This window comes from Bombyx mandarina, chromosome 20 (genome assembly GCF_030267445.1).
Source record: "Bombyx mandarina strain Sakado chromosome 20, ASM3026744v2".
Taxonomy (NCBI): Eukaryota; Metazoa; Arthropoda; class Insecta; order Lepidoptera; family Bombycidae; genus Bombyx; species Bombyx mandarina.
This window is the reverse complement of record NC_143226.1, coordinates 617,993-641,115: the sequence shown is the minus strand read 5'-3', so window position 1 is coordinate 641,115 and position 23,123 is coordinate 617,993. Positions and strand designations below refer to the sequence as shown.

Sequence of the window (23,123 nt, the reverse complement as noted above, 5' to 3'; positions counted from 1 at the left end):
ACGAGCTCACAGCCCATCTGATGTTAAGTGGTTACTGGAGCCCATAAGCATCTACAACGTAAATGCGCCCCCCTACCTTGAGATAAGTTCTAAGGTCTCAGTATAGTTACAACGGCCCTTCAAACCGAAACGCATTACTGCTTCACGACAGTAATAGGCGGGGCGGTGAAACCCACCCGCGCGGACTCACAAGAGGTCCTACCACCAGTAAAAATTTGAAAAATTGAAGTTCAATTAAAAACATCGAACTGTTGATGCTAATACCAAATAAAACGCACCTTTAATTACAAATATAAATGTCGCGTATTAAACGAAGCCACACATAACCATAGCCTTTCACCCCTCCATATAGAAATCAGATTAATAGTCCGACGATTTTTATACGATAACTAGGCTTCCATTAAATAATTCAATAGCCCAAAGCGATACGCAAACAAACTCAATCATTTAACATTTCACAAGTAATTAATTTATTTGACGACCGTGGGTACTGGCTTCGGTAAAAAGCCGACGAATATATAAAATCTATATGTAAATAATTGTAATTTGAGAGTTGCAACTATATAGAAAACAAGCCGTACTCGCCCGCATCGCTGGGCATTTAAAATTAACATTATTATTTATAGTCATTATTATTAGGGAGTCCAACACTCATTTATATATTATTATAGCCTATCCATTAAGTACATGTATTTCCTACGTGGATACCAAGTTTCAAGTCAATCGGATGCATGGTTCAGTAGTTATAACGGAACATCCGTAAAAACCACTGTAGATTTATATATTAGTATAAATTAATAAAAATCTAATTTTATCATGTTTTTGGTGTTTGATAAACTAAATTTTAGTTTTAATCTTAGGTATACCTTTAAACGAGCAATTCTTGTATATTAATATATACATATTATTATGTATAATCTGAATCTCGGAAACGGCTCCAACGATTTTCATAAAATTTAGTATACAGGGGATTTCGGGGGCGATAAATCGATCTAGCTACGATTTATTTTCAGAAAACGTTGTTTTATTCGTGTTTTCAATAATCAACTCTTCCCGACATCTATTGGCGAATAATAATACTATTTTTCTTAATTGAGGGCAATTAACGGTCATCGTCTAGTGTTTATAATGAGCCAACGAAAATCATAGAACCAAAAACGGATGAAGTAAAATGAGAATTAAAAGAAGAAATGGAAAAGTCTCTCCCGATTGAGATATAACCTAAGGATCCCTCCTTAGGTTGCGACGACTCCACATAATGTAGGATAAGAACAAGGAGAATAAAATATAATTATTTTAAATAAATGATATAATATTATGATATTTTATTATGTATGAATAATGAAATATTTTTGCATAATGACCTATTTAAAACATTCCAAATCAAATACTAAATTCCAGTTTAAATCCTTATTTAAAACACTAAACAATTCTAAGGGGAGAGCGCGATTGTGTATCTACCTACAATAATTAAAAAAAAATTGAATTTAAAACACGTGTACGTAAAAACGGAAGTTCCTCAATATTTTTATCAACTAAAGCCTTACCACATCAATGGTCCTGTCAAAGTAATAACATATCTATCGATTCAGGATAGGGTTGATTTTTGAAAAAAACAAAAAACTAATTCAAATTAAAAAAGTGGTAGCTCAGTTACGTTTCAACATTCCAATTTGTCTTGTTTTTCTTTTTTAATTCTGGTGGTTTTTAAATTGCTAGTGTTCTTTTTTATTTTTATTATTACCTGCCAGTTCTTATAGTTGGTCTGTGTATTTTAAAAAAAATACGGTCATAGTTTGTGAATGAAGCCTTCGTACGTACCTATGTATTTAAAAAAAAACAATTCATTCATATTAACTATTCTTTGGTTTGACAGTAGGCGTTGTAATATTTTTTTTATCTGATTCTGCTAGTTGAGCTTTTTGAAGGAAAAAAATATGAATTTCGATGATGACAACTACTATTAATCATTTTAGAATCAAATTTGCTATATTTTTTGCAGTTTAAGTTTTACAAACTCAACCCATAAAGAAATAAAAATAATGTTTATAGTTATTGAGTTACTATGGGTCGCATAAGTTCTATTGCCCTTATGTTAATTTCATCCCAGTTGATTAATGTCTCAAATTAATCATCTTCATTTTATTTCACTCCATATTATAATTTTTCATAAAAATAAGAATATATATTAAAATAAGACATGACCTAAAGGTCTTAGTTCTGTTTTATTTCTGTGGAAGAAACTTCAGCTGACAATTTTACTATAGGCCCTTCAAGCCACCTCCCTGACGTGTGCATTCGTTGGGAATTATAGGTTTTGAAATATTTGACGGACCGATCTGTCCATCGAATCCAAGGGGGGTAGGTATTAAGTAATTAATTTAAGGTTAGATTAGAAAAGAATAAACTACTGATTGAATTTACTACCTACTTGTATGGCTGAACGTTATTGGTCACGTCGCGAGGCTTCAGGATGAGATATGAACCATAAAAGTACCGTTTTGGAAAGGCCCACTAGGTAAAATTAACAGAGGTTGAGCATTGACTCTTTGAGAAGATGAGATTACAAAGACGGCAGGTCCAAATTGGAAAGAGATTGCACAGGACAGAGACAATGGGGCATCTCTGGAGGAAGCCTTTGCCCAATATGGGGTTTCTACATAAAACTGCCAAAGTGTATTAAATTAGTTATATGGTCACACTTGTTAATAACTGTTAAAATATTTAGTAGGAAATAAAAGGCTTTCTGTTCTTCTGTGCTCGAACGCGGTAAGTTGCTACTAGATATCCAGAGATATCCTACTATGAATATCCATAGTTAACCTATTATGAATATCGTTGGATATGGTCACACACCTTGAGCAATGAGTCTAAGTATCAATTATATAACTGCATCGTGACAAAAATAATTAATATAATAGGATAGTGGTAGCTATCCGTGCGGGCTCACAATTCTACCTTTTTTACTATTAGTATTCACGTGAATTAGAATTTATACGAATTTAATTTTTAATTACACAACATTATTGCTGCATTATGGAAGGCATTTGTGAACGTGTAATTTCTAATTTGTAATTTCTACAGAAAAAAAATGTCTGCCTGTCTTTCGAATTTGAGCAGTCTATGGTAACCTGATTAATAATCCAACTTTGGTTAGACTATTAACATGTGTACAAGATCTTCTGACCTTTGTCTATTTAAAAAATATATATATAAAAAATGTTGGTAGGTTAATAGCTCGCTTTAGAGGCGTGGTTGTATGATGGATGTTGGCGCGCGCGTTATATTAAAAGTCGTACTAGCTACATACGACTTACGAGTAAAAAGGATCTTGACTACCTATTATCAACCGTCAAATTATAAAAGCTACGCGCGTAACAATATACATTTTAAACTTTTAATTTTAGAATAGGTTTTACTGGTGGTAGGACCTCTTGTGAGTCCGCACGGGTAGGTACCACCTCCCTGCCTATTTCAGCCGTGAAGCAGTAATGCGTTTCGGTTTGGAGGGTGGGGCAGCCGTTGTAACTATACTGAGACCTTAGAACTTATATCTCAAGGTGCGTGGCGCATTTACGTTGTAGATTTCTATGGGCTCCAGTAACCACTTAACACCAGGTGGGCTGTGAGCTCGTCCACTCATCTAAGCAATAAAAAAAAAAGGTATGGCGTGGATTAAATATTCAAGATCGGTAGGCAAATTTAAGTTTTTAATATATTTTATAGTTAAGTCTTTGAGGTTGTGTTAATGAAATGCGGAGGTGTAGCGAGATTTATTGAAGGTTTTTCAACACATTCTCGTGTTGAGGCCGTTGGCTTGTCAATGTTTTTTTTTTAATTATAATACATATAACGCCGTGACTTTTTTTTTTCAGATGTTTTTGGCAACGGGAACAGATTAAACATGCTGCATTTATAAAGATTACATTAATTTAGATCTACGCAGTTTTTTTAATTTATTTATATGTTAATTTTGTGATGAGGCAGCGGCTAGTAAAGACAGTATAGTTATTGTAGATTCTGTAGCCGACGTTTAGATTTAAAAGTTTTATAATATACTAGCTGACCCGGCAGACTTCGTAGTGCCTCAATCGATAAATAAAAGACACATCAAGGGGACACATCAAAGGAAAAACAAAATTGTATGTTTTTATATAAATCCGAGCATTTTCATATTTATTCACCTTTTAAACCTTCTCTGGACTTCCACGAATAATTCAAGACCAAAATTAGCCAAATCGGTCCAGCCGTTCTCGAGTTTTAGCGAGACTAACGAACAGCAATTCATTTTTATCTATATATTAATACGTGAAGCAAAAACTTTGTATCCCTTTTTACGAAAATTGCGCGGACGGAGGAGTATGCAATTTTCCACACTTATAGAGAATATAGAGAAGAAGTGCACAATGCTAATATTTTTTTTAAATAATGCATAAAATATACATTAAATCAATAAAGAAAACATTACACACACTACATACCATGTACTTGACGCACACACGCATGCATACTATTTATTGTCAAACTTTTGATCTTGACGTCTGTTGTCAAATTGAGAATATATTAAAAATCGTTTGTCTTTGTTAATATTTTTTATAGTGTAGTCTTGGCGAATTTTGTGATTATAGAAGTATAAAATACAATCACAATAGTGTACAAACTTACAATTCCAATTAATTATAGTCGAATTTCGACTACTGCGGGACCTCTAGTATATATAGATAGATAAAAAAATTGGTACAATGCTTTTCGTATTAGAAATACTGTTATGTTGGTAGCATTGATTTATTCTTTGACATACCCTACATAGTTATAGATTTCTTATTAAAATCGCTGCGTGCATACGTGACGGTAATGAAATGAAATCGGTAAAATCGGTAGCTCGATTCGTGGTCGTTCCCGCCTCTATCGTAACACGGTGTGTTCGTAAACCTTGTTATTTTACGGGCAAAGGCGTCTTGTGTCGGGCTCAAATTAAAAAGTAATTTAAATTTTTCGACTGTTACGGGGTGGGGATAGTGTAAACGTTTCATCGTCGGCGTTCTTTGATTGATTGCATATTTCGTGTATTAATTACGAGCGTTTGTAGGGTTTTGTTTTAAGACCCTGTCTGTGCCTTGGCTTCTGGTGGCTATAAATAAAAAAGTCGAACAATTAATTCTTTTATATAACTTTACTCATGCATAGGATACTGGTGGAAGGACCTCTTGTGAGTCCGCGCGGGTGGGTACCACCAGCCCGCCTATTTCTGTCGTGAAGCAGTAATGCGTTTGGTTTGAAGGGTGGGACAGCCGTTGTAACTATACTTGAGACCTTAGAACTTATATCTCAAGGTGGGTGGCGCATTTACGTTGTGAATGTCTATGGGTTCCAGTAACCACTTAACACCAGGTGGGCTGTGAGCTCGTCCACCCATTTTAGGAAAAAAAAAACTGTCTGTGCCTTGGCTTCTAGTGGCTATCAATAAAAAAGTCGAACAATTAATTCTTTTACATAGCTTTACTCATGCATAGGATATTGTTTTTTTTTTCTGCACCTATGCACTGGTAGCTTTAAGGGCTATTCCAGGTTCGCGTGGATGTGTGAGTTAGGTCAGGGACATAACCTGAGATCTATCATCGGATCAGAATCGCGACTTATCGAGAAGATCCGGCGAGAAACTCTATGGGAGTTTATCTTTGACAAAATTAAGTACGTATTGCCTTGAAAATACAACTTATAATTTTAGACTCCTAATGTAACCAAAACTCCGAGTGTATCAACATCAATTAGTAAATTGCAAATTCCATAAGCTGGCAACATTCATTTCGATTCATAAATATTTTTTGGGCGGGAAATCAGGCGGCGATTTATTTTTTGTTATAAAATCTAATGTTTCTTCCGGTTTAAATGTGTAATAACGATGACTCATTAACAATCATTTGAAAATAAAATAGGGTTCAATGAACGTGGCTTCGCGGGATCTCCAAAAATTTTTATTAACGTCACAATAACTTCAGATTTTTCTTACAAATTATTTAATTACGAATTAATCAACATAATTTCACTCCGATCTAATTCATTTTCTTGTAATCGAAGTAAATTATAATACTAAATTTAGTTTTGGCTAAAGGACAAGGAGTCAGGGCATTAAAAAACAATAATAAAGAGGTGCGTTCATTTTAATCGCGAGGAAGCGTTCAAATTAATTCTCCTAATATGAAAGTAAAGGTTGGATGTAACGTGTTATTGTTGAGTACGAGACCTTATAATTTATAGGCGGCTCGTTATTTCTCGATACGTGACGCGTGAGACGGTGGCGGTACTGCGACTGGCGATGGTGGTTTAGGACTCGTGGGTGCGAGATACAATAAGAGCTTTTTTATTGAGAAACGGATACAGAAAGATGGTTTTTTAGACGTGTGCACGAGAACCCACGCGTGGTGTTAAGAGATTACGAGAGCCGATAGACATCTACAACGTAAATTGCGCTACCCACCTTGAGATGTGAGTTCTAAGATCTCAGTATAGTTACACCAGCTGCTCCACCCTTCAAACCAAAACGCACATCTGCTTCGCGGCAGAAATAGGCAGGGTGGTGGTACCTACCCATGCGGACTCACAAGACGTCCTACCGCCAGTAATAAAGTAAATTATGATTTGAACCAGTTTGATTGTTATCGTGGAAGAAATTCGTGAATACGAGTTAAGCATTTCATTACATATATTAAAGTTTCTAAGTTCTAAGGTTCTAAGTATATGCCTAAGATTCGAACACTAGCATAGTAGCATCGCTCTGTACGAGTAGATAGATCATCGGAGTCTTATCCGTTAGGCCACATCATCATCATCATCATCAGCCTTTATCTGCCCACTGCTGGACATAAGCCTTCCCCAATGCCTTCCACATAATGCGGTCCTCCGCCTTCCGCGTCCAACCACTTCCCGACGACGACTTTAAATATATATACACATGTATACAGAAATTTCTCTTTGTCTATTTGTAAAGGCACATCTCCGGAATTATTATATGGAATTTCATATAATTTTCACACGTAGTCATAGATTATATTAGAGCAGAATCAGAAGAAAACAAAATCTAGAAAACTGTTACATTAAAAGTAACATTTATCAAAAAAGTTATTGTCATTTGCTAACCCTTGTCTTAAGTTTTTACGCCCAAACCAACAAATTCTGAACTCGAAATTCTATACGGAAATAGTTTGAGGCCTGCGAAAGGATATACAATATGCTGCTACCTCTCATTCCACTGTAGAACCAGGTCTCACCCCGAAACGATATAAACTGCAATCCACATTGCTTGGAGACATTGATTGGAGAGGCCTATGTTTAGCAGTGGACAGTGGACAGGCTGAGATGACAATACCAGAGGAGCAGCCAGGTCGTTGTCTACCGCAGAGGACTCTCCGCAAACCCTATTTGTTATAGCATCCAGAAAACATCGAAGTGGGAAGTTCATTGAAAAACCCAAAGATAGCACATAGCAAAGAAGATCACTGGTGAGGCACTGTGATGATGAAAGCACCGGTTCGAGATAACGTTGATGAAAAACGAGACGATGATCTTCTCAAAAAAAAAATCCTCAGGTGAAACTTGGGCCATTTTTTGCACGAAGAAAAATAAACGCGAAATTAAACTACAATTTTAATAATGTTTACGATATGTGTAAATATTACTTAAGAATGCTATTGATTATTAACGCGCAGAGAGAGTATGAACGGGAGCATCTAAGGGCTCGCGTGAAAGAGGCAGCGAACAATGTTTTTTTTTGTAAGATATTTTATGACCTGGTAACTAAGACCTTTAGGTCATGTCTTATTTTAATTTATATTCTTATTTTTATGATAAATCATAATATGGAGTGAAATGAAATGAAATGAAAATGATTAATTTGAGACTTTAATCAACTAGAATGAAATTAAATGAAATGAGATTAGATGATATGAGATGAAATAGAATCTCAGTAAAATGGTGGTTTACTGAGATTTTTCAATTGACTTTTCGAAGATCCCCAGAAATTACGTACACTTTCAAATATATTAAACCACCGTAATTCCACATTTTAACCTAAAGAAACACTAAGTAGACAAAATAAAACAAATCACACAACTTTACTCCTCGCGTTCCCGCCAAAAATTCCGAACAATGTGAAAAACAACACAACAACAACAACAGACACGTCAATATTTGAAACATTTAAATTGTAAGTTACCGCGCTACTGTGCGCGGCTCGATCCATTCTTTTACTCGAATTCCGAAACGCACGTTGTAATTATGATCGCCGATTTACCGATCTCGATTTGATGTTGCCAAAAATAAAAAATAAAAAAATGTTTTACTCTCTAATTCGTGGGAGTGCAGTCTGAATTCAAATTCATTTGTGTTCGCGTGAGAAAGTTTGTTTAGACGGATTGCGTTCTGAATCGTTTCGGCGAAGTGCGCTTATTTATTTATTTCAGACTTCTTATAAACTCACAGTTGAACAGTTTTTAAGGTACTAATGATTACTTAAGTTCTAGCAACAGCTACAATTAGCTACAACTAGTTTGAAGGGACAGTATGCTTTGTGAGACTTTATTTCTGAAGGCAGGCGAAGATTTTAATAATTTCGTGATGGATATAGTTCAATTGAATTACCTTTCTGCTTAGATACGCCGGCCATTTTAAAAAGAGACTACAGTATCATTATTATACAAGTGCAAACGACTATTGGCTATGTTATTTACATCCTTAATGACGGGGATTCTTTAAATTAGCTTGCTAGTTTCCAAGCGATGTCTCGTTCAGTAGATATACGACATTTATTTAGGATACTGTGATTAAAATAAGATCTACTAATAATTGAGCCTTCCAACAATTGTGCAATTATTTACAAAAAAGATTTATATTGTTGACTCATAATAATATTAATTCTAGCGGTAGCCGATCTCACTTCGATCTCAAGTTGTAAATTATAAAGTGTCGATTTTTAAGCGATTACAAAAAATTAAATAAAAGACAAAAGCGCGGTATTGATTACAAAATAATAATAAAAAAGCTATAATTCGAATACACAACGGATGCACGTCCTGCAGAGAGGTCGCATACAAAAAAAACAAAAAACAAAAAAAAACAACCGAACTGTCAGAGCGCCTGACGTCAAATGAGAAATGTTACCAGATTAAGAATAAAAAAGAGAACGGATTCATTCATAAAACGTTCAGCCAGTTTTAGAAATTAGTTTATTTTAATTATTTCGAATCCTTATTGTTGTTCATTATTGAGTTTCGCCTTTGCATCATTCGAGTTGACTTCGACGATATATTTTATTGTCTTTCCATGATTTATACGTCTAGTTAGTAAGTTATTCGATATTATTATTATTTTTTTATTTTAGACGAGTTTTAATGGGTTACGGTTGAATGGATTCTAATTAGGGGGAAACAACTCGAGGTCCGTAATATGAATAATGTTGGGTATAAATTTGTTTGGTTGCGGGTTCCGACCTCTGTGGACTCACAATACCTTATATTTGTAACAGTCGTTTAAAATGATGAGATGAAATATTGGATCGTGTGTATTTCGTTCGATTTTCGTCTAGTTGTACGTTTTGTTGAATGATTATTGGTTTATTCAAATGGTATTATAGACTTTTTCGGTAACTAATATTATTATATAAATAATATTTCTTAAATTGTTTTTTTTTAATGATACCAGATCAAAGAACCGCGTTAATAATTTTTATTCAAGGAATTATGCACATTCAGCCTAAAATATGACTCCTATAGGCGATAATCCTTTTATTACCATCAACGGTACAGAAAACTTTTTATCTGGTAGTAAATGGTTACCGTCATCCTGAAATTGCTATGAAAGGCTAGGGCGCTGGCATCAAAGAGGACGTCCTATAAAAAGTGTGAAAGACGGATAATACGCGGTACAAATTATACCTAGTATCGGATCGCGAATTAGCCTCTTCCAAGTAACGAAGAAGAGTTCTGCTCCGATGCCTTCATAAAAAGGAGATGAACGGGTCATCTCAAATTCTTCAAACCCTCATCGTTCCAATGAAAATACCTACTTAGCTTTAGATGATTCTGCTAAATCTCATCCAATTACAACAACAACTCCAAACAGTAGAAACAATAATATGATATATGAAATCGTTTCACTTTACCACTCGCAATCGTAAAGTTTTATAACTCTTGAAGCAATACAATAATTATTAACTGCAAATTGGGAATTTAAATATAATTTTACAGCTCGTAATCTAAATGTTAGGACTGTAAAGCGTTTTCTGGACGATTTAAGTCTGGCTTCTCGGTCAGTGGTGTGGTGACATGTGTAGCTTTCATACGAAATGCTTATATAAAATTGACTTCACATTACATAACGTAATTAACGCCATCTGTTATTCGCTGGGCAACACTAATTAGTGACGATATTATTTTATTCGAGAACAGGTAGCGTGTATCGGTATATCAGCTGTTATCTGTGATATTTTCTAAAGCAAGAGTTATTGTCGTTGTAAGTAAGAATGTTAGTTTTTTTTTTCTTCCAAAATGATCTGGTACAATTAGGAGTGTAAGTACCATCGGTGTGCTGTGTAAAAATAATCCTTGTTCCAACGCAATTATGACTTCAAAATTTATCGCCAAGTAGGCTTCGGAATTGAAACTACAACATCCTTAGGTTTGCTCAACACTAATTCAGTAATAGGATTCGTCTGGTTATTTTGATATCGATAAAACTATATTATGTGATTTGTCGAAGAACTTCCGATATTGCAACCTCAATGCTTCATTAACATTCGAAAAATCCATTGCTTATAAATCAATATAATAAAAAAGAAAAAAAAACGGACTCACATTTCATTACCCCGTGCCTTTTATTTAAAAATAATAATAAAAAAAGTCTTCGAATCCTCGGTCTTAATGCCTATTAAAAGTATCGGCAATGGTTATTGAAAAAAAGTTATTCCGAAATAGCCAATTAGGTTTGTTGCCAGTAACGTTATGGATTGCCCGGGCGGCCGTGGGCGGTACGCGATGTGACATGTCGTTAAATCTTTTTGACAAAATCTATTATGAATCGTAATTATGTAATCAGTTCGTTGTACGTTGCGCTCTGTAATTAATGTTCTTTAATTACACAACACACGGCATTCGTAATTGGCTCTCAATTTTTTTTTTAGGTTAACCATAGACTCGGCCGATCTTGTTTATGGATCGGATCTGGTTTCGGTGCAATAGATTTTATTGTTCGTCGAATAAATTCTTTATTGATGCAGATGGATAGATGAGCTCTCGGACTATCCGGCAGTAAGTGGTTATCGAAGCTCACAGAGGTTGCGTGTTTTAATTGTAGTATTAACGATTATTCAACGCTTCAAAAGAATAACAAATGGTTTTTGGCTTTGGGTAATGGTACCAAGTCGTACATGCTTACAATACGGCTTCCTTTCATTCCTTGACAAATGAGTTCTAAGGTCTCAGTACTATAGTTACAACGGCTGCCCCAGCCTTAAACAGAAACATATTACTGCTTCACGGCAGAAATAGGCAGGCAGGTGGTAAAAAAAAAAGGTGGTACGGACCCGCGCTGACTCACAAGAGGTCCTACTACCAATAGAAATTATTGTAAATATCATAAAAGCATGAGTTCTCACAGAGAAAGTTGCCGTGGCCTAAAGGATAAGACGTTCGGTGCCGCTGTTCGAATCCCGCAGGCGGGTACCAATTTTTCTAATGAAAGACAAACTCAACAAATCTTCACTACTGACGTGCACGGTGAAGAAACTACATCGTATAATAAAAATCGAACCCGCTAAAATTCTAATTTGCACACTGGTAGGTACCAACACCCTGTCTATTTCTGCCGTGAAGCAGTAATGCGCTTCAGTTAGAAGGGTGGGGCAGCCGTTGTAACTATACTGAGATCTTAGAACTCATATCTCAAGGTGGGTGGCGTCTACGTTGTCGATGTCTATGGGCTCCAATTATAGCAAGTGGGCTGTGAGTTTGTCCACCGATACTAGTAATAAAAAAAAAATCTGCTGCCCAAACGATTCTACCTTAAATCAGTTAGTTACATGTTCCAATAGTTACTTCTTTTTATATAAAGTTTTATCTCAAACAATTTGAACTCACTTGAAATAAGTAAAGTATTGCCAATTACTGAAGTCAATGACCTATGGCAGAGAAAATTAAATACTATTAAGAGGCTATCGACTAAAAATAAAAAAAAACACACACAAAGAAGAGTCACCCGTTTTTAATGTTTTTTTTTTTTAAATTTAATTTATGATATAATAATTCGATTTAGTTAAAGAGTTTTATTTACAAAGAGATTTGCGAAGAACTAAGCTACGAACGGTTCTTGCATGTATACAAATTAAATTTTCAAGCCTGGCAACGAGGACTCCCGTTCGAAAATCAAAATCCGCACTTCGAAAATTAATGGCGGATTTGACAGGAGGTTTATTGTTGGCGGCCAATTTAAATCTTATCAAGCGAACGATGACAGCGCTTTAATGGGATCGCATCGGTTGTTTTAAAAGAAAGTTATTCTAAGTCAATTTTTGCTTTTATCATTTTTCAAGGAGGCTTCGTTTCTTTTTTTATCCCCAACCTTTATTACGTCGGATCGCGTTTAATTAATTTAGAGTTTATTATTATAGATTACTTGAATTTGTCGTTATTTTTAAAGTTTATTTTTGGAAATTTATTTTCGATTTGGATTGTTTTCGTGTGTTCCTCAGTGAAAATCAATTTTTGCTTATCTAACACCCGAGATTCGCCCCTTTATTTCTTAACAAATGATGTTCTGTGACAGACGGTAAACTAAAATATATATAAATCGACAGATGAAAAGTTTTGGCTTAAGCGACATATTTGCAACTTTATGAAGTCGTCGTGGCCTAAAGGATAAGACGTCCGGTGCATTCATATATAGCGATGCAACGGTGTTCGAATCCCGCAGGCGGGTACCAATTTTTCTAATGAAATACGTACTTAACAATTGTTCACGATTGACTTCCACGGTGAAGGAATAACATCGTGTAATAAAAATCAAACCCGCAAAATTATAATTTGCGTAATTACTGGTGGTAGGACCTCTTGTGAGTCCGCACGGGTAGGTACCACCGCCCCGCCTATTTCTGCCGTGAAGCAGTAATGCGTTTCGGTTTGAAGGGTGGGGCAGCCGTTGTAACTATACTGAGACCTTAGAACTTATACCTCAAGGTGTGTGGCTCATTTACGTTGTAGATGCCTATGGGTTCCAGTAACCACTTAACACCAGGTGGGCTGTGAGCTCGTACACGCATCTAGGCAATAAAAAAAAATTTAACCTTTCACCCCTGGACATACATATTTCTTACTGACTTAACTTCTGTAAATATCCTCCTCCTCCTCCCGGCGTCGATAATCTTCAGTGCTGAGGGTCGTGGCCTCCTCTAATAACTTTCTCCTGCATCATCTTGCGCCATTCCTGCCTGTCCTTGGCTGTGTGGATAGCAACGTGGACTGAGGTATTGAGAGTGGAGCGTATTTGGCCCGACCAGCGCATTGAATTTCTGCCTCTGTGCCTTCTCCCGCATATAGGTTGGGGAAAAGTTTCTTCGCATTTTTTAAGAAAATTCACAACGTTTTTTTAATATAATTTATTTACATTTAACTAAAGTATTTAGGTAGCATTTTTACCTTTATTTGTAGTAAAATTTTAAAATGTATCGAATTTCCTAATTAGATTCACTAATCTTGACAGAACGAAAAATAAATAAAAATCACACATTTTCCTAATTTGAATTTGGAATTATCTTCTTTAAAATTTAAACTTTTAATGATACCAAAACCAGCCAGATACAATTAGTATGGCCAAAGAGATTTTATTACAAGTTCACGCATACTATAATGCGAAAAGACTTTTTTCCCAACCTATTATGTCATCGCATCTCATAACAAACCCTCTTTTTTTTCACTCCGGTGTTCGAACCTCCTCTGAGGTGCCCGCGACTATATTAGGAGCAGACCAAGAACCCACGGATGTTTTAGGGCCCTTCCACACCAAACGACTCCACTTCAAACAAAGCTGTATTGACGCGAATTGAAGTTGACTTAAACATCATTGAATACTGATCAAAAAATTGCACCACAACATCACCGATCGGGATATTCAATTTCGGAAACTAACAAATAATTTCCTTTGTCGATAGAAAACGAAAACTTCTACCAAAAAAAGCAACATCTATATCGATGTTCTTTTTTTCCCACTCCAATAACTGTCCTGCAAAAATACCTTTCGCTCTTTTGTCTCAAATAAAACAGTGGGGTCAGGCAACAAAATGATTAAAAAAAAACCAATAGAAAAAGTAAGAGAAAAAATATCGCCTTCAATACCGTAAGCCTAACTGCGTAATTTACATGATTTATCTCGAAAAGAGAGTTGTTATAGCTAATATTGTGCAATATTAAACGATAGTGCAGTGCTTGGACCTTGGAGTCGTTTAGCGCGTTAAGGCCCTAAGACATAGTTGGGCCTGCGGTCTGCTCCCAACATCTGCAGATCGTCAAGTCCCACATACCCCGCGTGCCTCATAGGCGCAGGGACCTCGTGGGAGGTTCGGCCCCCGGCCCAAAAAGAAAAGGCTTGGACTTTGTAAATGTTGAAGGTACTATACAGACGAAAATCATGTTGTATCCTTGGCTAACTCATATTTACGAGAATCTTTAGGACTTTTGGCTGAAACGCTAGGAGCAGTCCATTGAGTTTCTCGCCGGATCTTCTCAGTGGGTCGCAATTCCGATCCAGTGGTAGACTCTGCGAAGCACTGCTCTTGTTAGGGCTAGTGTTAGCAAATTCTCTCATGTTGAGAGAATGAGCTCACCTACCCGTCATTTAGGGGGAAAAAACTATAAGGGAAATTGTGTGAATTATTTTATTTTATTAATTCACTGTTACTTCAGGCTTAAGCGTACCAATGTAACAATTGTGACATCTACAACGTAAATGCCGCAATCCACCTCGATACTAGAGTTCTAAAGTCAGAGAGTTTTTTGTTCACGGCAGAAATACGCAGGGAGGTGGTACATACCTGCGCGGACTCACAAAACGTCCTACCACCAGTAAAATTCGTACCGTTCTAAGTCTCATTTTTACTATAGTTCAACAGCTGCCATACTTTTCCATACGCTTGCTTCTTTTATTAACTTTGTTTTACCATAATTAATAACATTGAAAACACCATTCATATTGAATGGTACGAGTTTTCCGACCACATTTCAATAAAAGTATTAATTAACACAAAGTGACGCCATGTTTCTGTTCAACTCCCTTTAGAGATGTCTAGAGTGTAATAATAATCGTCGTGAACCGTCAATTATAAGGTTTCGAATAACAACTTGAGTAATAAAAAGGATCCCTAATGACAGCCTACAGTTTTATACATATTTTAGCAGAACTTCACATTGTAACAGTGTGGCGGGTTTTCGTTTTAATGACACTTCTAAGAACGCTAGTTGTAGTAACAGGTCTAGTAATTACAGAAGGATTCTTATAATTCCGGATCTGAGGGAGGTTGCCAATTGTAGACACAAAATTTAATATTAATAATTAGTTTTTTGGGATGTGGTCGTGGCTTAAAGGATAAGACGTCAGGTGCGTTAATATCGATCGATGTGACAGTGCGCGTGTTCGAATCTCGCAGGCGGGTACTACATTTTTTTTTTCTAATGAAATACGTACTTGGTTCATGAATTACCTCCACAACCCGGTCACCTTCCTCGTCAAACCCGTTGCTTGCGACGAAGGGAATTAACCCATAGACACAGCCCACTAAGTTTCTCGCCGGATCTTCTCAGTGGTTGCGTTTCCGATCCGGTGCTAGATCCTGCGAAGCACTGCTCTTGCTAGGGCCAGTGTTAGCAACACTCCGGTTTGAGCCCCGTGAGCTCACCTATACGTTAGGGTGAAGCTGAAATAGCCTCTCAAGGCTATCAGCACAGGTAGGAAAAAATGAAACCTCCACAAAGAAATATATGCGTAGGTACGTATATTACCGAAATACCAAAGGCTTACGATCCGTAAGTAAAATATATTTAAAAGTACCTTTTACGATTTAATCTTGCGTTTTTTTTGCAATCTTGGCAATATTGCCGATATTTCGATTACTTTACAGTTTTCATGGTCGCGAATGACAAAGCTGCTCTTGTGGTAATTTTGATATTGTGTGATCTACCGTCTGGTTTTCCATGGAGAATAACTCCTTGATTTTTTTACGTTTCATTTCACACAGAAGGAGCAATTAGTAGCTTGTGGTAAGGCGAATGTCAGAACTGTATTTGAAACATTTGAAATAAAATGATGACAATGAGAAACGCATGATTAAATCGCAAAGTAATTTTAACCCTTTTAGTGGTGAGTTTTTTTTTCACATATTTTGCAGAAATCACTAAAGCATTTATGAAAAGTAGTAGATACCTTAAAAGAATCTTTAAGCTTAAAAGAAAAACAAAAATCAATGCTTTACTTAACTGGTCGATATATCAAACCGCGCAAATAGTCGGTATACCGACGCTCCGCACTTGATAAACATTAGTAGAGAGTCGATCTATCGACGGTTCGCGCTTATAAGGTTAATTGTGTCTACGCCTTGCGATACACATAAATCGGGCTGTAGTGTGTAAGTCAGTTCAGTATAATTAAAGTCGTCGCACAGACAATACGTGTTTTAATCAACAACATCTAGGCCCCACACCTCATGGCGACCCTGCCAGGAGGACACCTCAGGGCCTTATTCATAAAATCACTATCGTAATGGGATATAAGAGAATTACCGTGGTAGATATAGAGTGTGTGGTGTCAATTGTTTATTATTCAAGCAACCAAGAAGAGAAAACATGTGTAATCCTATAGACAGTCAGTTTTACTAGTCGTCATGGCCTAAAGGATAAGACGTCCTGCATTCGTATCTAGCGATGTACCGGTGTTCGAATCCCGCAAGCGGGTACAAATTTTTCTAATGAAATACGTACTTAATAAATGTGTACGATTGACTTTCACGGTGAAGGAATAACATCGTGTAATAAAACTCGCAAAATTATAATATGCGTAATTACTGGTGGTAGGACCTCTTGTGAGTCCACACGGGCAGGTATCACCATCCTGCCTATTTCTGTTGGAACTATACTTAGAACTTATATCTCAAGGTGGGTAGCGCTTTTACGTTGTAGACGTTCTATGGGCTCCAGTAACCACTTAACGCCACGCGATTTGTGAACTCGTCCATCCATCTAAGCAATAAAAAAAGACATCTCGATTTATGCTTGCTTAGTGAAGCGAACTAAGTTTCTTACGTTATGCCATCACATCCATTTAATAGTATTATTAATCCACACATTTAGAGCACACATTAATAATGACTTCAAGTTAATATTTGAAAAACCGTTTATAACATCGCAGATCTATAAATAGATTCAAGGTGGCATGTGGTGTAGTCTGCTGTGAAGTCGAATTGTAGATTCGCGGCAGAAATAGGCAATTGGTACAGATTCCTTTAGGTTCAGAGCATCTACGGTCGGTTATGTAGGATGGCGAGGGGAAGGGGATATCTCAGTTGGAATCGGGTCGGCAGTTGCGTTCAACTTGCCCCCGCTGATTTTGGCAAATATTATAAAGGAACCAGAATTATATATCTATATATATAAAAATTAATTGCTGTTCGTTAGTCTCGCTAAAACTCGAGAACGGCTGGACCGATTTGGCTAATTTTGGTCTTGAATTATTTGTGGAAGTCTAGAGAAGGTTTAAAAGGTAGATAAATATGAAAATGCTCGGAATTAAATAAATATAACAATTTTGTTTTCCCTTTGATGTGTCCCCCGTCGGACGGTTTTTTTTTGTTTATCTTAAGTTTATTTTATACAAAAGCTTAGGTCTTTTATTTATCGATTGAGGCACTACGAAGTCTGCCGGGTCAGCTAGTTGTTTAATAAAAATCGACGCTAATGTTAAAGCTGCTTTCAGACTACGCTATAATACCTAGTCAGGTCATAAATTCTGTCACATGTTTAAAGTAAAATAATTGAAACAAGTTTATTCATTATGTAACCATTCATATACCAAAATGAACTTAACAAAACATAGATTCTTATGACACTAAAGTTTATTCAAAATGACCTCCGTGATTTTGAATACAGGCCTTCAATCTGCGCGGCCTGTCGTCTATCGCAGCACGAACGAGGTCCATGTCAATATCGGCGGCTGCCTTAATCAAGGATGTCTTGAGTGACTCCAAATTGGGATGAGGCTTTGAGCACGCCTTTTCCTTCAAGTGTTCCATATCTTGTAATCTAACGGATTCAAATCTGGACTGGAGGAGGGCCAGTCTTCGTGCCGGATGAAGTTGATTTCGCGCGCCGCCAGCCAGTCTTGTGTGCTCTTCGCTCTATGAGCTGGCGCCGAATCTTGTTGAAATACCTAGTGCCTGTTATTGAACATGGTATGAGAAACAGGTTCCACAAGGTTCGTCAGGACTGTATTTTGATACACAACTGCTTTCGTTTTTACACCTTTCTCACAAAAATGTACCTCTGTTAAGCCCCAATAAGAAACTCCCAACCATACCATGAGCGAGGATGGAAAATGACCTCGTTGGACACGCGGAATACGGTTGCTCGCTTCTTCACTACTGTGTGCGTACACCTTATCATTTTGTTTGTTGTAGCTCTCTTCTACGGTAAACATTTTTTCATACGAAAAAAGAATTTCCCGATATTTTTTTCCCGCGTACCGCTTCAACAAAGCGCGGCATCTCTTCAGTCTCAGGTCCATTAGACGAGCATTCAAACGATGTCCTGTTTTTCTTCGATATGCCCGAAGCCCTAAGTCTTCATTTAACACCCTTTTCACCGTGGTTCTGCTTAACCCCATCTGAAGGGCCAACAGTTTCTTCTTACGTTTGGGATTTCTTTGAATTCGCGCCTTCACAGCTTTTATCACTGCTGGAGTCCTAACAGACCGAGGGCGACCACTTCTTGACCTGTCATCTACACTAGAGTCTTCATTGTATCGTTTGATGGTACGATAAACGAATCTTTTGATTATATTAAAATTTTTCAGTATGTTAAAAATTTGAAATGGCGCGTAACCGCAACGATGCAACGCAATAACTGCAACACGGTCTTCTTTAAGCGTCCACTCCATATTTAAAAATGAGTAAAATTCTAAAAGTATACATTTTTATTATCATGAACAATTGGAAATTCGAATTCAATAAACTTTTTTGTGGCCAGCATTCTAAAAGAAAAGTTTTTACTGTGTGACAATACTTATGACCTGACTAGTTATAATAGCATATAGTATAAAGATCATAGCACAACAACGTTCACACTGTACTATATATTATTGGCTTACTATACGGCTTACTATGCATTACTATATGGCACTATAGTATAGCGTAATCTGAAAGCAGCTCAAAGCGTTGACAATAACTACCTCGATACGCACGTACTGTATTGAGCGCTAACGATTATTATTGAAATTTGTGAATGAAAAATAAAAAATGGCGGCAATCTGATCGTGTAAGAGTCGATTACAAATACTTTTTCTTGATTTTAGAACAAAATTAGTCGATTGGATCGATCAATATTATTAAAAACATTACAACTGCATTAATTCCAATCATGCACGAGCTTTGAGATTTAAAAATAAATTGTATAATTGAGTATCTAAATCGTCGTCTTAAACTTACGCTGATTTTTCAATCTTAAACACAACTCAGCCGAACGTAACTTCTATGTTAGTAACACAAAACATCATTTATATTTTCATATGTATTTTATTAATGTTCTCTCTTCGCATCGTTTCCTCACTGCTGAGGGTCGTGACCATTGTATGTCGACAGGGTTTTGCTCCTTGTAATGTCCCGCCAGCGCCTCCGATCATTGGCCGCATGTAGGGCGTCGTGGAATGGGATCTCTTATTAATGGTATACCAGATAAATTCCGATAATAGAACAAAATAGAGTTGTTGGTCGAACTTAGACAAACAAATGTAACTATCTACAGATTTATTTAATTTGCTAAATTCATTTCTTAAAGACCGAACACTGTAATTAATTTATGTATCTTAATGTCTATGAATTATCTGTGGTGTTTTTATTTTTTTATATTTCATCCAGACTTTTTGGCGGGAACGCGAGGAATGATGTTGCGTGATTTGTTTTATTTTGTCTAGTTAGTGTTCCTTCAGGTTTAAATGTGTAATAACGGTGGTTTATTAACTGCTTAGTATCTGTGAAAGTGCACAAATGTGGGAAAATGAAAAAAAGCCGCTAGACGTAACTTCTCGGGATCCACCAAAAAGTCCACTGAAAAATGTTCAGTAAATGACTACCATTTTACTGAGATTACATTTCATCCCGGTTGATTAATGTCTCAAATTAATCATCTTCATTTCATTTCACTCCATAATATCATGTTTCATAAAAATTATCTTAAAAATTAAAATAAGACATGACCTAAGGACCTAAGGTCTTAGTTACCAGGTCATAAAATGCCTTTAAAAAAAAAATTAACAGAATGTCATATTATGCATATTAAGAACCACAATTTTTTTGTTGTTTTTTTTATTTATTACGCAAATTGGTGGGAACGATTAACATGTTAACATCTTGAGACATAAGTTCTAAGTCTCAGCTTTTACGGTACAACGGCTGCCCCGCCCTTCAAACCGAAACGCATTACTGCTTCACAGCAGAAATAGGCAGGACGGTGGTTAGTAGCTACCCGTGCGGGCTCACAAGACGTCCTACCACCAGTGTGTTTTAGATGGATTACTAGAGTATTTAAGAATATAAAATATTTTTTACTAAAACTCCCAAGGTCCATCTTACTGAACCGAAGTCTGATACTAGGGGTATTGTTCGGAGGTAAGTTTTTTTAAGTTACATATAAACTAAAAATATTAACCGAAATACATATTATAGGATTTTAATTACAAAATTATTTCTATAACAGTCACTAGCCGTCGTTGTTTGTTTTTCTTAGATATTCAATACTTATTAATTAAAAAACATGTAGGTACGCTAATGTCGTAAAATGTAGCGACGGATTCAATTATATAAAAAAATATTAATTATAAACTATAGTGTGTAATATTTAATGTGGTTTAATCGGATATTGTCGTCGACTTAAGTTTGATGTTTCAAATTTCTTAGCGTTTTTCTTCTAGAATGTCTAGTTCCATTGTATCGTAAGCTTACAACTCTGATACAAAAAATATAAAAAAAGTAAATAATTTAATAACTTTTGACACAATAATGAAACTTTTTAATTAAATTTGTTAATTTAACTGAAGAAATACTTGCTTATCTCCATTTCACTCTTTAATGCACAATACAGGTCACATTACACATTTCAAAAAAGTATTCTTAGTTTAGTTAATAACAGTGTCAATGAAACTATAGGTACCTACAGGAAAATTACGGAACAAACTTACCTCACGATGACACTGCATGTATAAGTTCATGCCGCCGCTAATCTATGTATCTAAACGAAGGCAAACGTATATATCACAGAAAGCACAAAATATCTCTCCCATATCACAGAAACGACGAAGGTTGTAAACATTCGGAACTTATTGGCCGGCTCTCGGCTTTGTGCATTGCTATCGATTCGACAAACGCCTCGGGCGGTTCGCGTAGAGCACAGGATCACGCGTACGAAATGTAATAATAATCGACCATCCCGCGGGCTTATCTGTAAACGACTGCAGGCGAAAAGGTTTTCGCTGGGGGCGAAACGCGCTGCGTAGCTCGAGGCTCCGCCCCGGGGTAACGTCATTGGCCAAAAAGCGGTAGCGGGTCCCCGCGACGCCTCCCCATTGGCTCCCCGGTAGCCCCCACCGGGGGCTCGCGGTCGCATTCTCGGACAATATTTTGACGTTTTTTCCCGCGCGGTGGCATTTCTCGTCGCAGCGATTAATTGTAATTCTTTATGGCCATTGTAGGGTTAAGTGAGCAGTTACATGTGACGTTCAAATGGTTTAATGTTTGAGTTCCTATTCCGTGTAGAGCGGCGGGTTTGCGCGAGCGCATCTCATTGTTCTGTTGTTAGTTTTTGTCGATATTTGAAGAGGCTCAAAGGAACACATTCGATGTAATGCTTTATGCTTTATGTTTTTTTTAGTTTTTTTTTTTTTTTTTTTGTGTTCATAGTGTTTTCTTTAAACGTCACAAGGTATAGACGGGAGTCGATAAAAACGTGATTCGTATTTTGAATAGCATTTTGCGAAAGGGCGATGATCTCTTTCAGAATTCGATTACAGCGTAAACGCGGAATGCCTGTTTAGTTTGTTTGAAAATGTTTCATTTTAATCCTTTTGGTGTTTATTTTAAACAACATTGTTTTTTTTATTACACAGTTTATTGAATACAGCCAAAAAAACAGCAATACACTAAACAACGTTAACAATTTGGATGACAAATAAATCGAAAGTATCGATTTTTGTTTCATGAAGTGACGTGCTTACTACTATATACCTACTACTAAACATTACTACTACGTACGTGCTTACTACTAACTATATACCTACAAAACTCAGCAAACTCTATAAACGCGACGTATGTTTTTGAAAAAAAAAAAAAGATTGAACACTTTTGACCGTATTATACCGAATAAATGGATCCTCTTTTATGAATTTTCTGGGAGAAAGCTCAAGATTTTTTTCTTTCTTTTTTATTGCTTAGAAGTGTGAACGAACTCACAGTTGACCTTATGTTAAATAATTATCGGAACCTACAACAACAATAACAACAACAACATAATATGTAAATTTCGTCATCGACCTTGAGCCATGAATTTTAAGTCTGGTAATTTTTTAATACTTCGCTAAGTATTTTTTAATACTTCGAACAATGGCTGCCTCGCCCTTCAAAGTGGAACTTCAAGTTGGTTTCACGCCAGAAATATGCAGGGTTATGGTACCTACCCATCATCACAAGACGCCCTAAAACTAGTAAGAATGAATTACCTAAACTAATTTTCTAACCTTCATACGTTTTGTGTAGTTTTTTTCCATATTCCTTTGCTTATGAAGATTATTAAAAAAAAACTTTACATACATAACTTTCAACTTCATTCTAT

The 23,123-nt window shown here is 36.3% G+C and overlaps 1 protein-coding gene across 1 annotated transcript in view; it reads right to left on the bottom strand.

The window, feature by feature from the left end:
• TfAP-2 (transcription factor AP-2) overlaps nt 1-21,749 on the bottom strand; it is a 98,727-nt gene extending 76,978 nt beyond the window's left edge. Inside the window, exon 1 of the mRNA XM_028177026.2 lies at nt 21,478-21,749. The gene's annotated coding sequence lies outside the window, so the exon portion shown is untranslated. The remainder of the gene's footprint in view (nt 1-21,477) is intronic.
• Between the last annotated feature and the right edge of the window lie 1,374 nt (nt 21,750-23,123).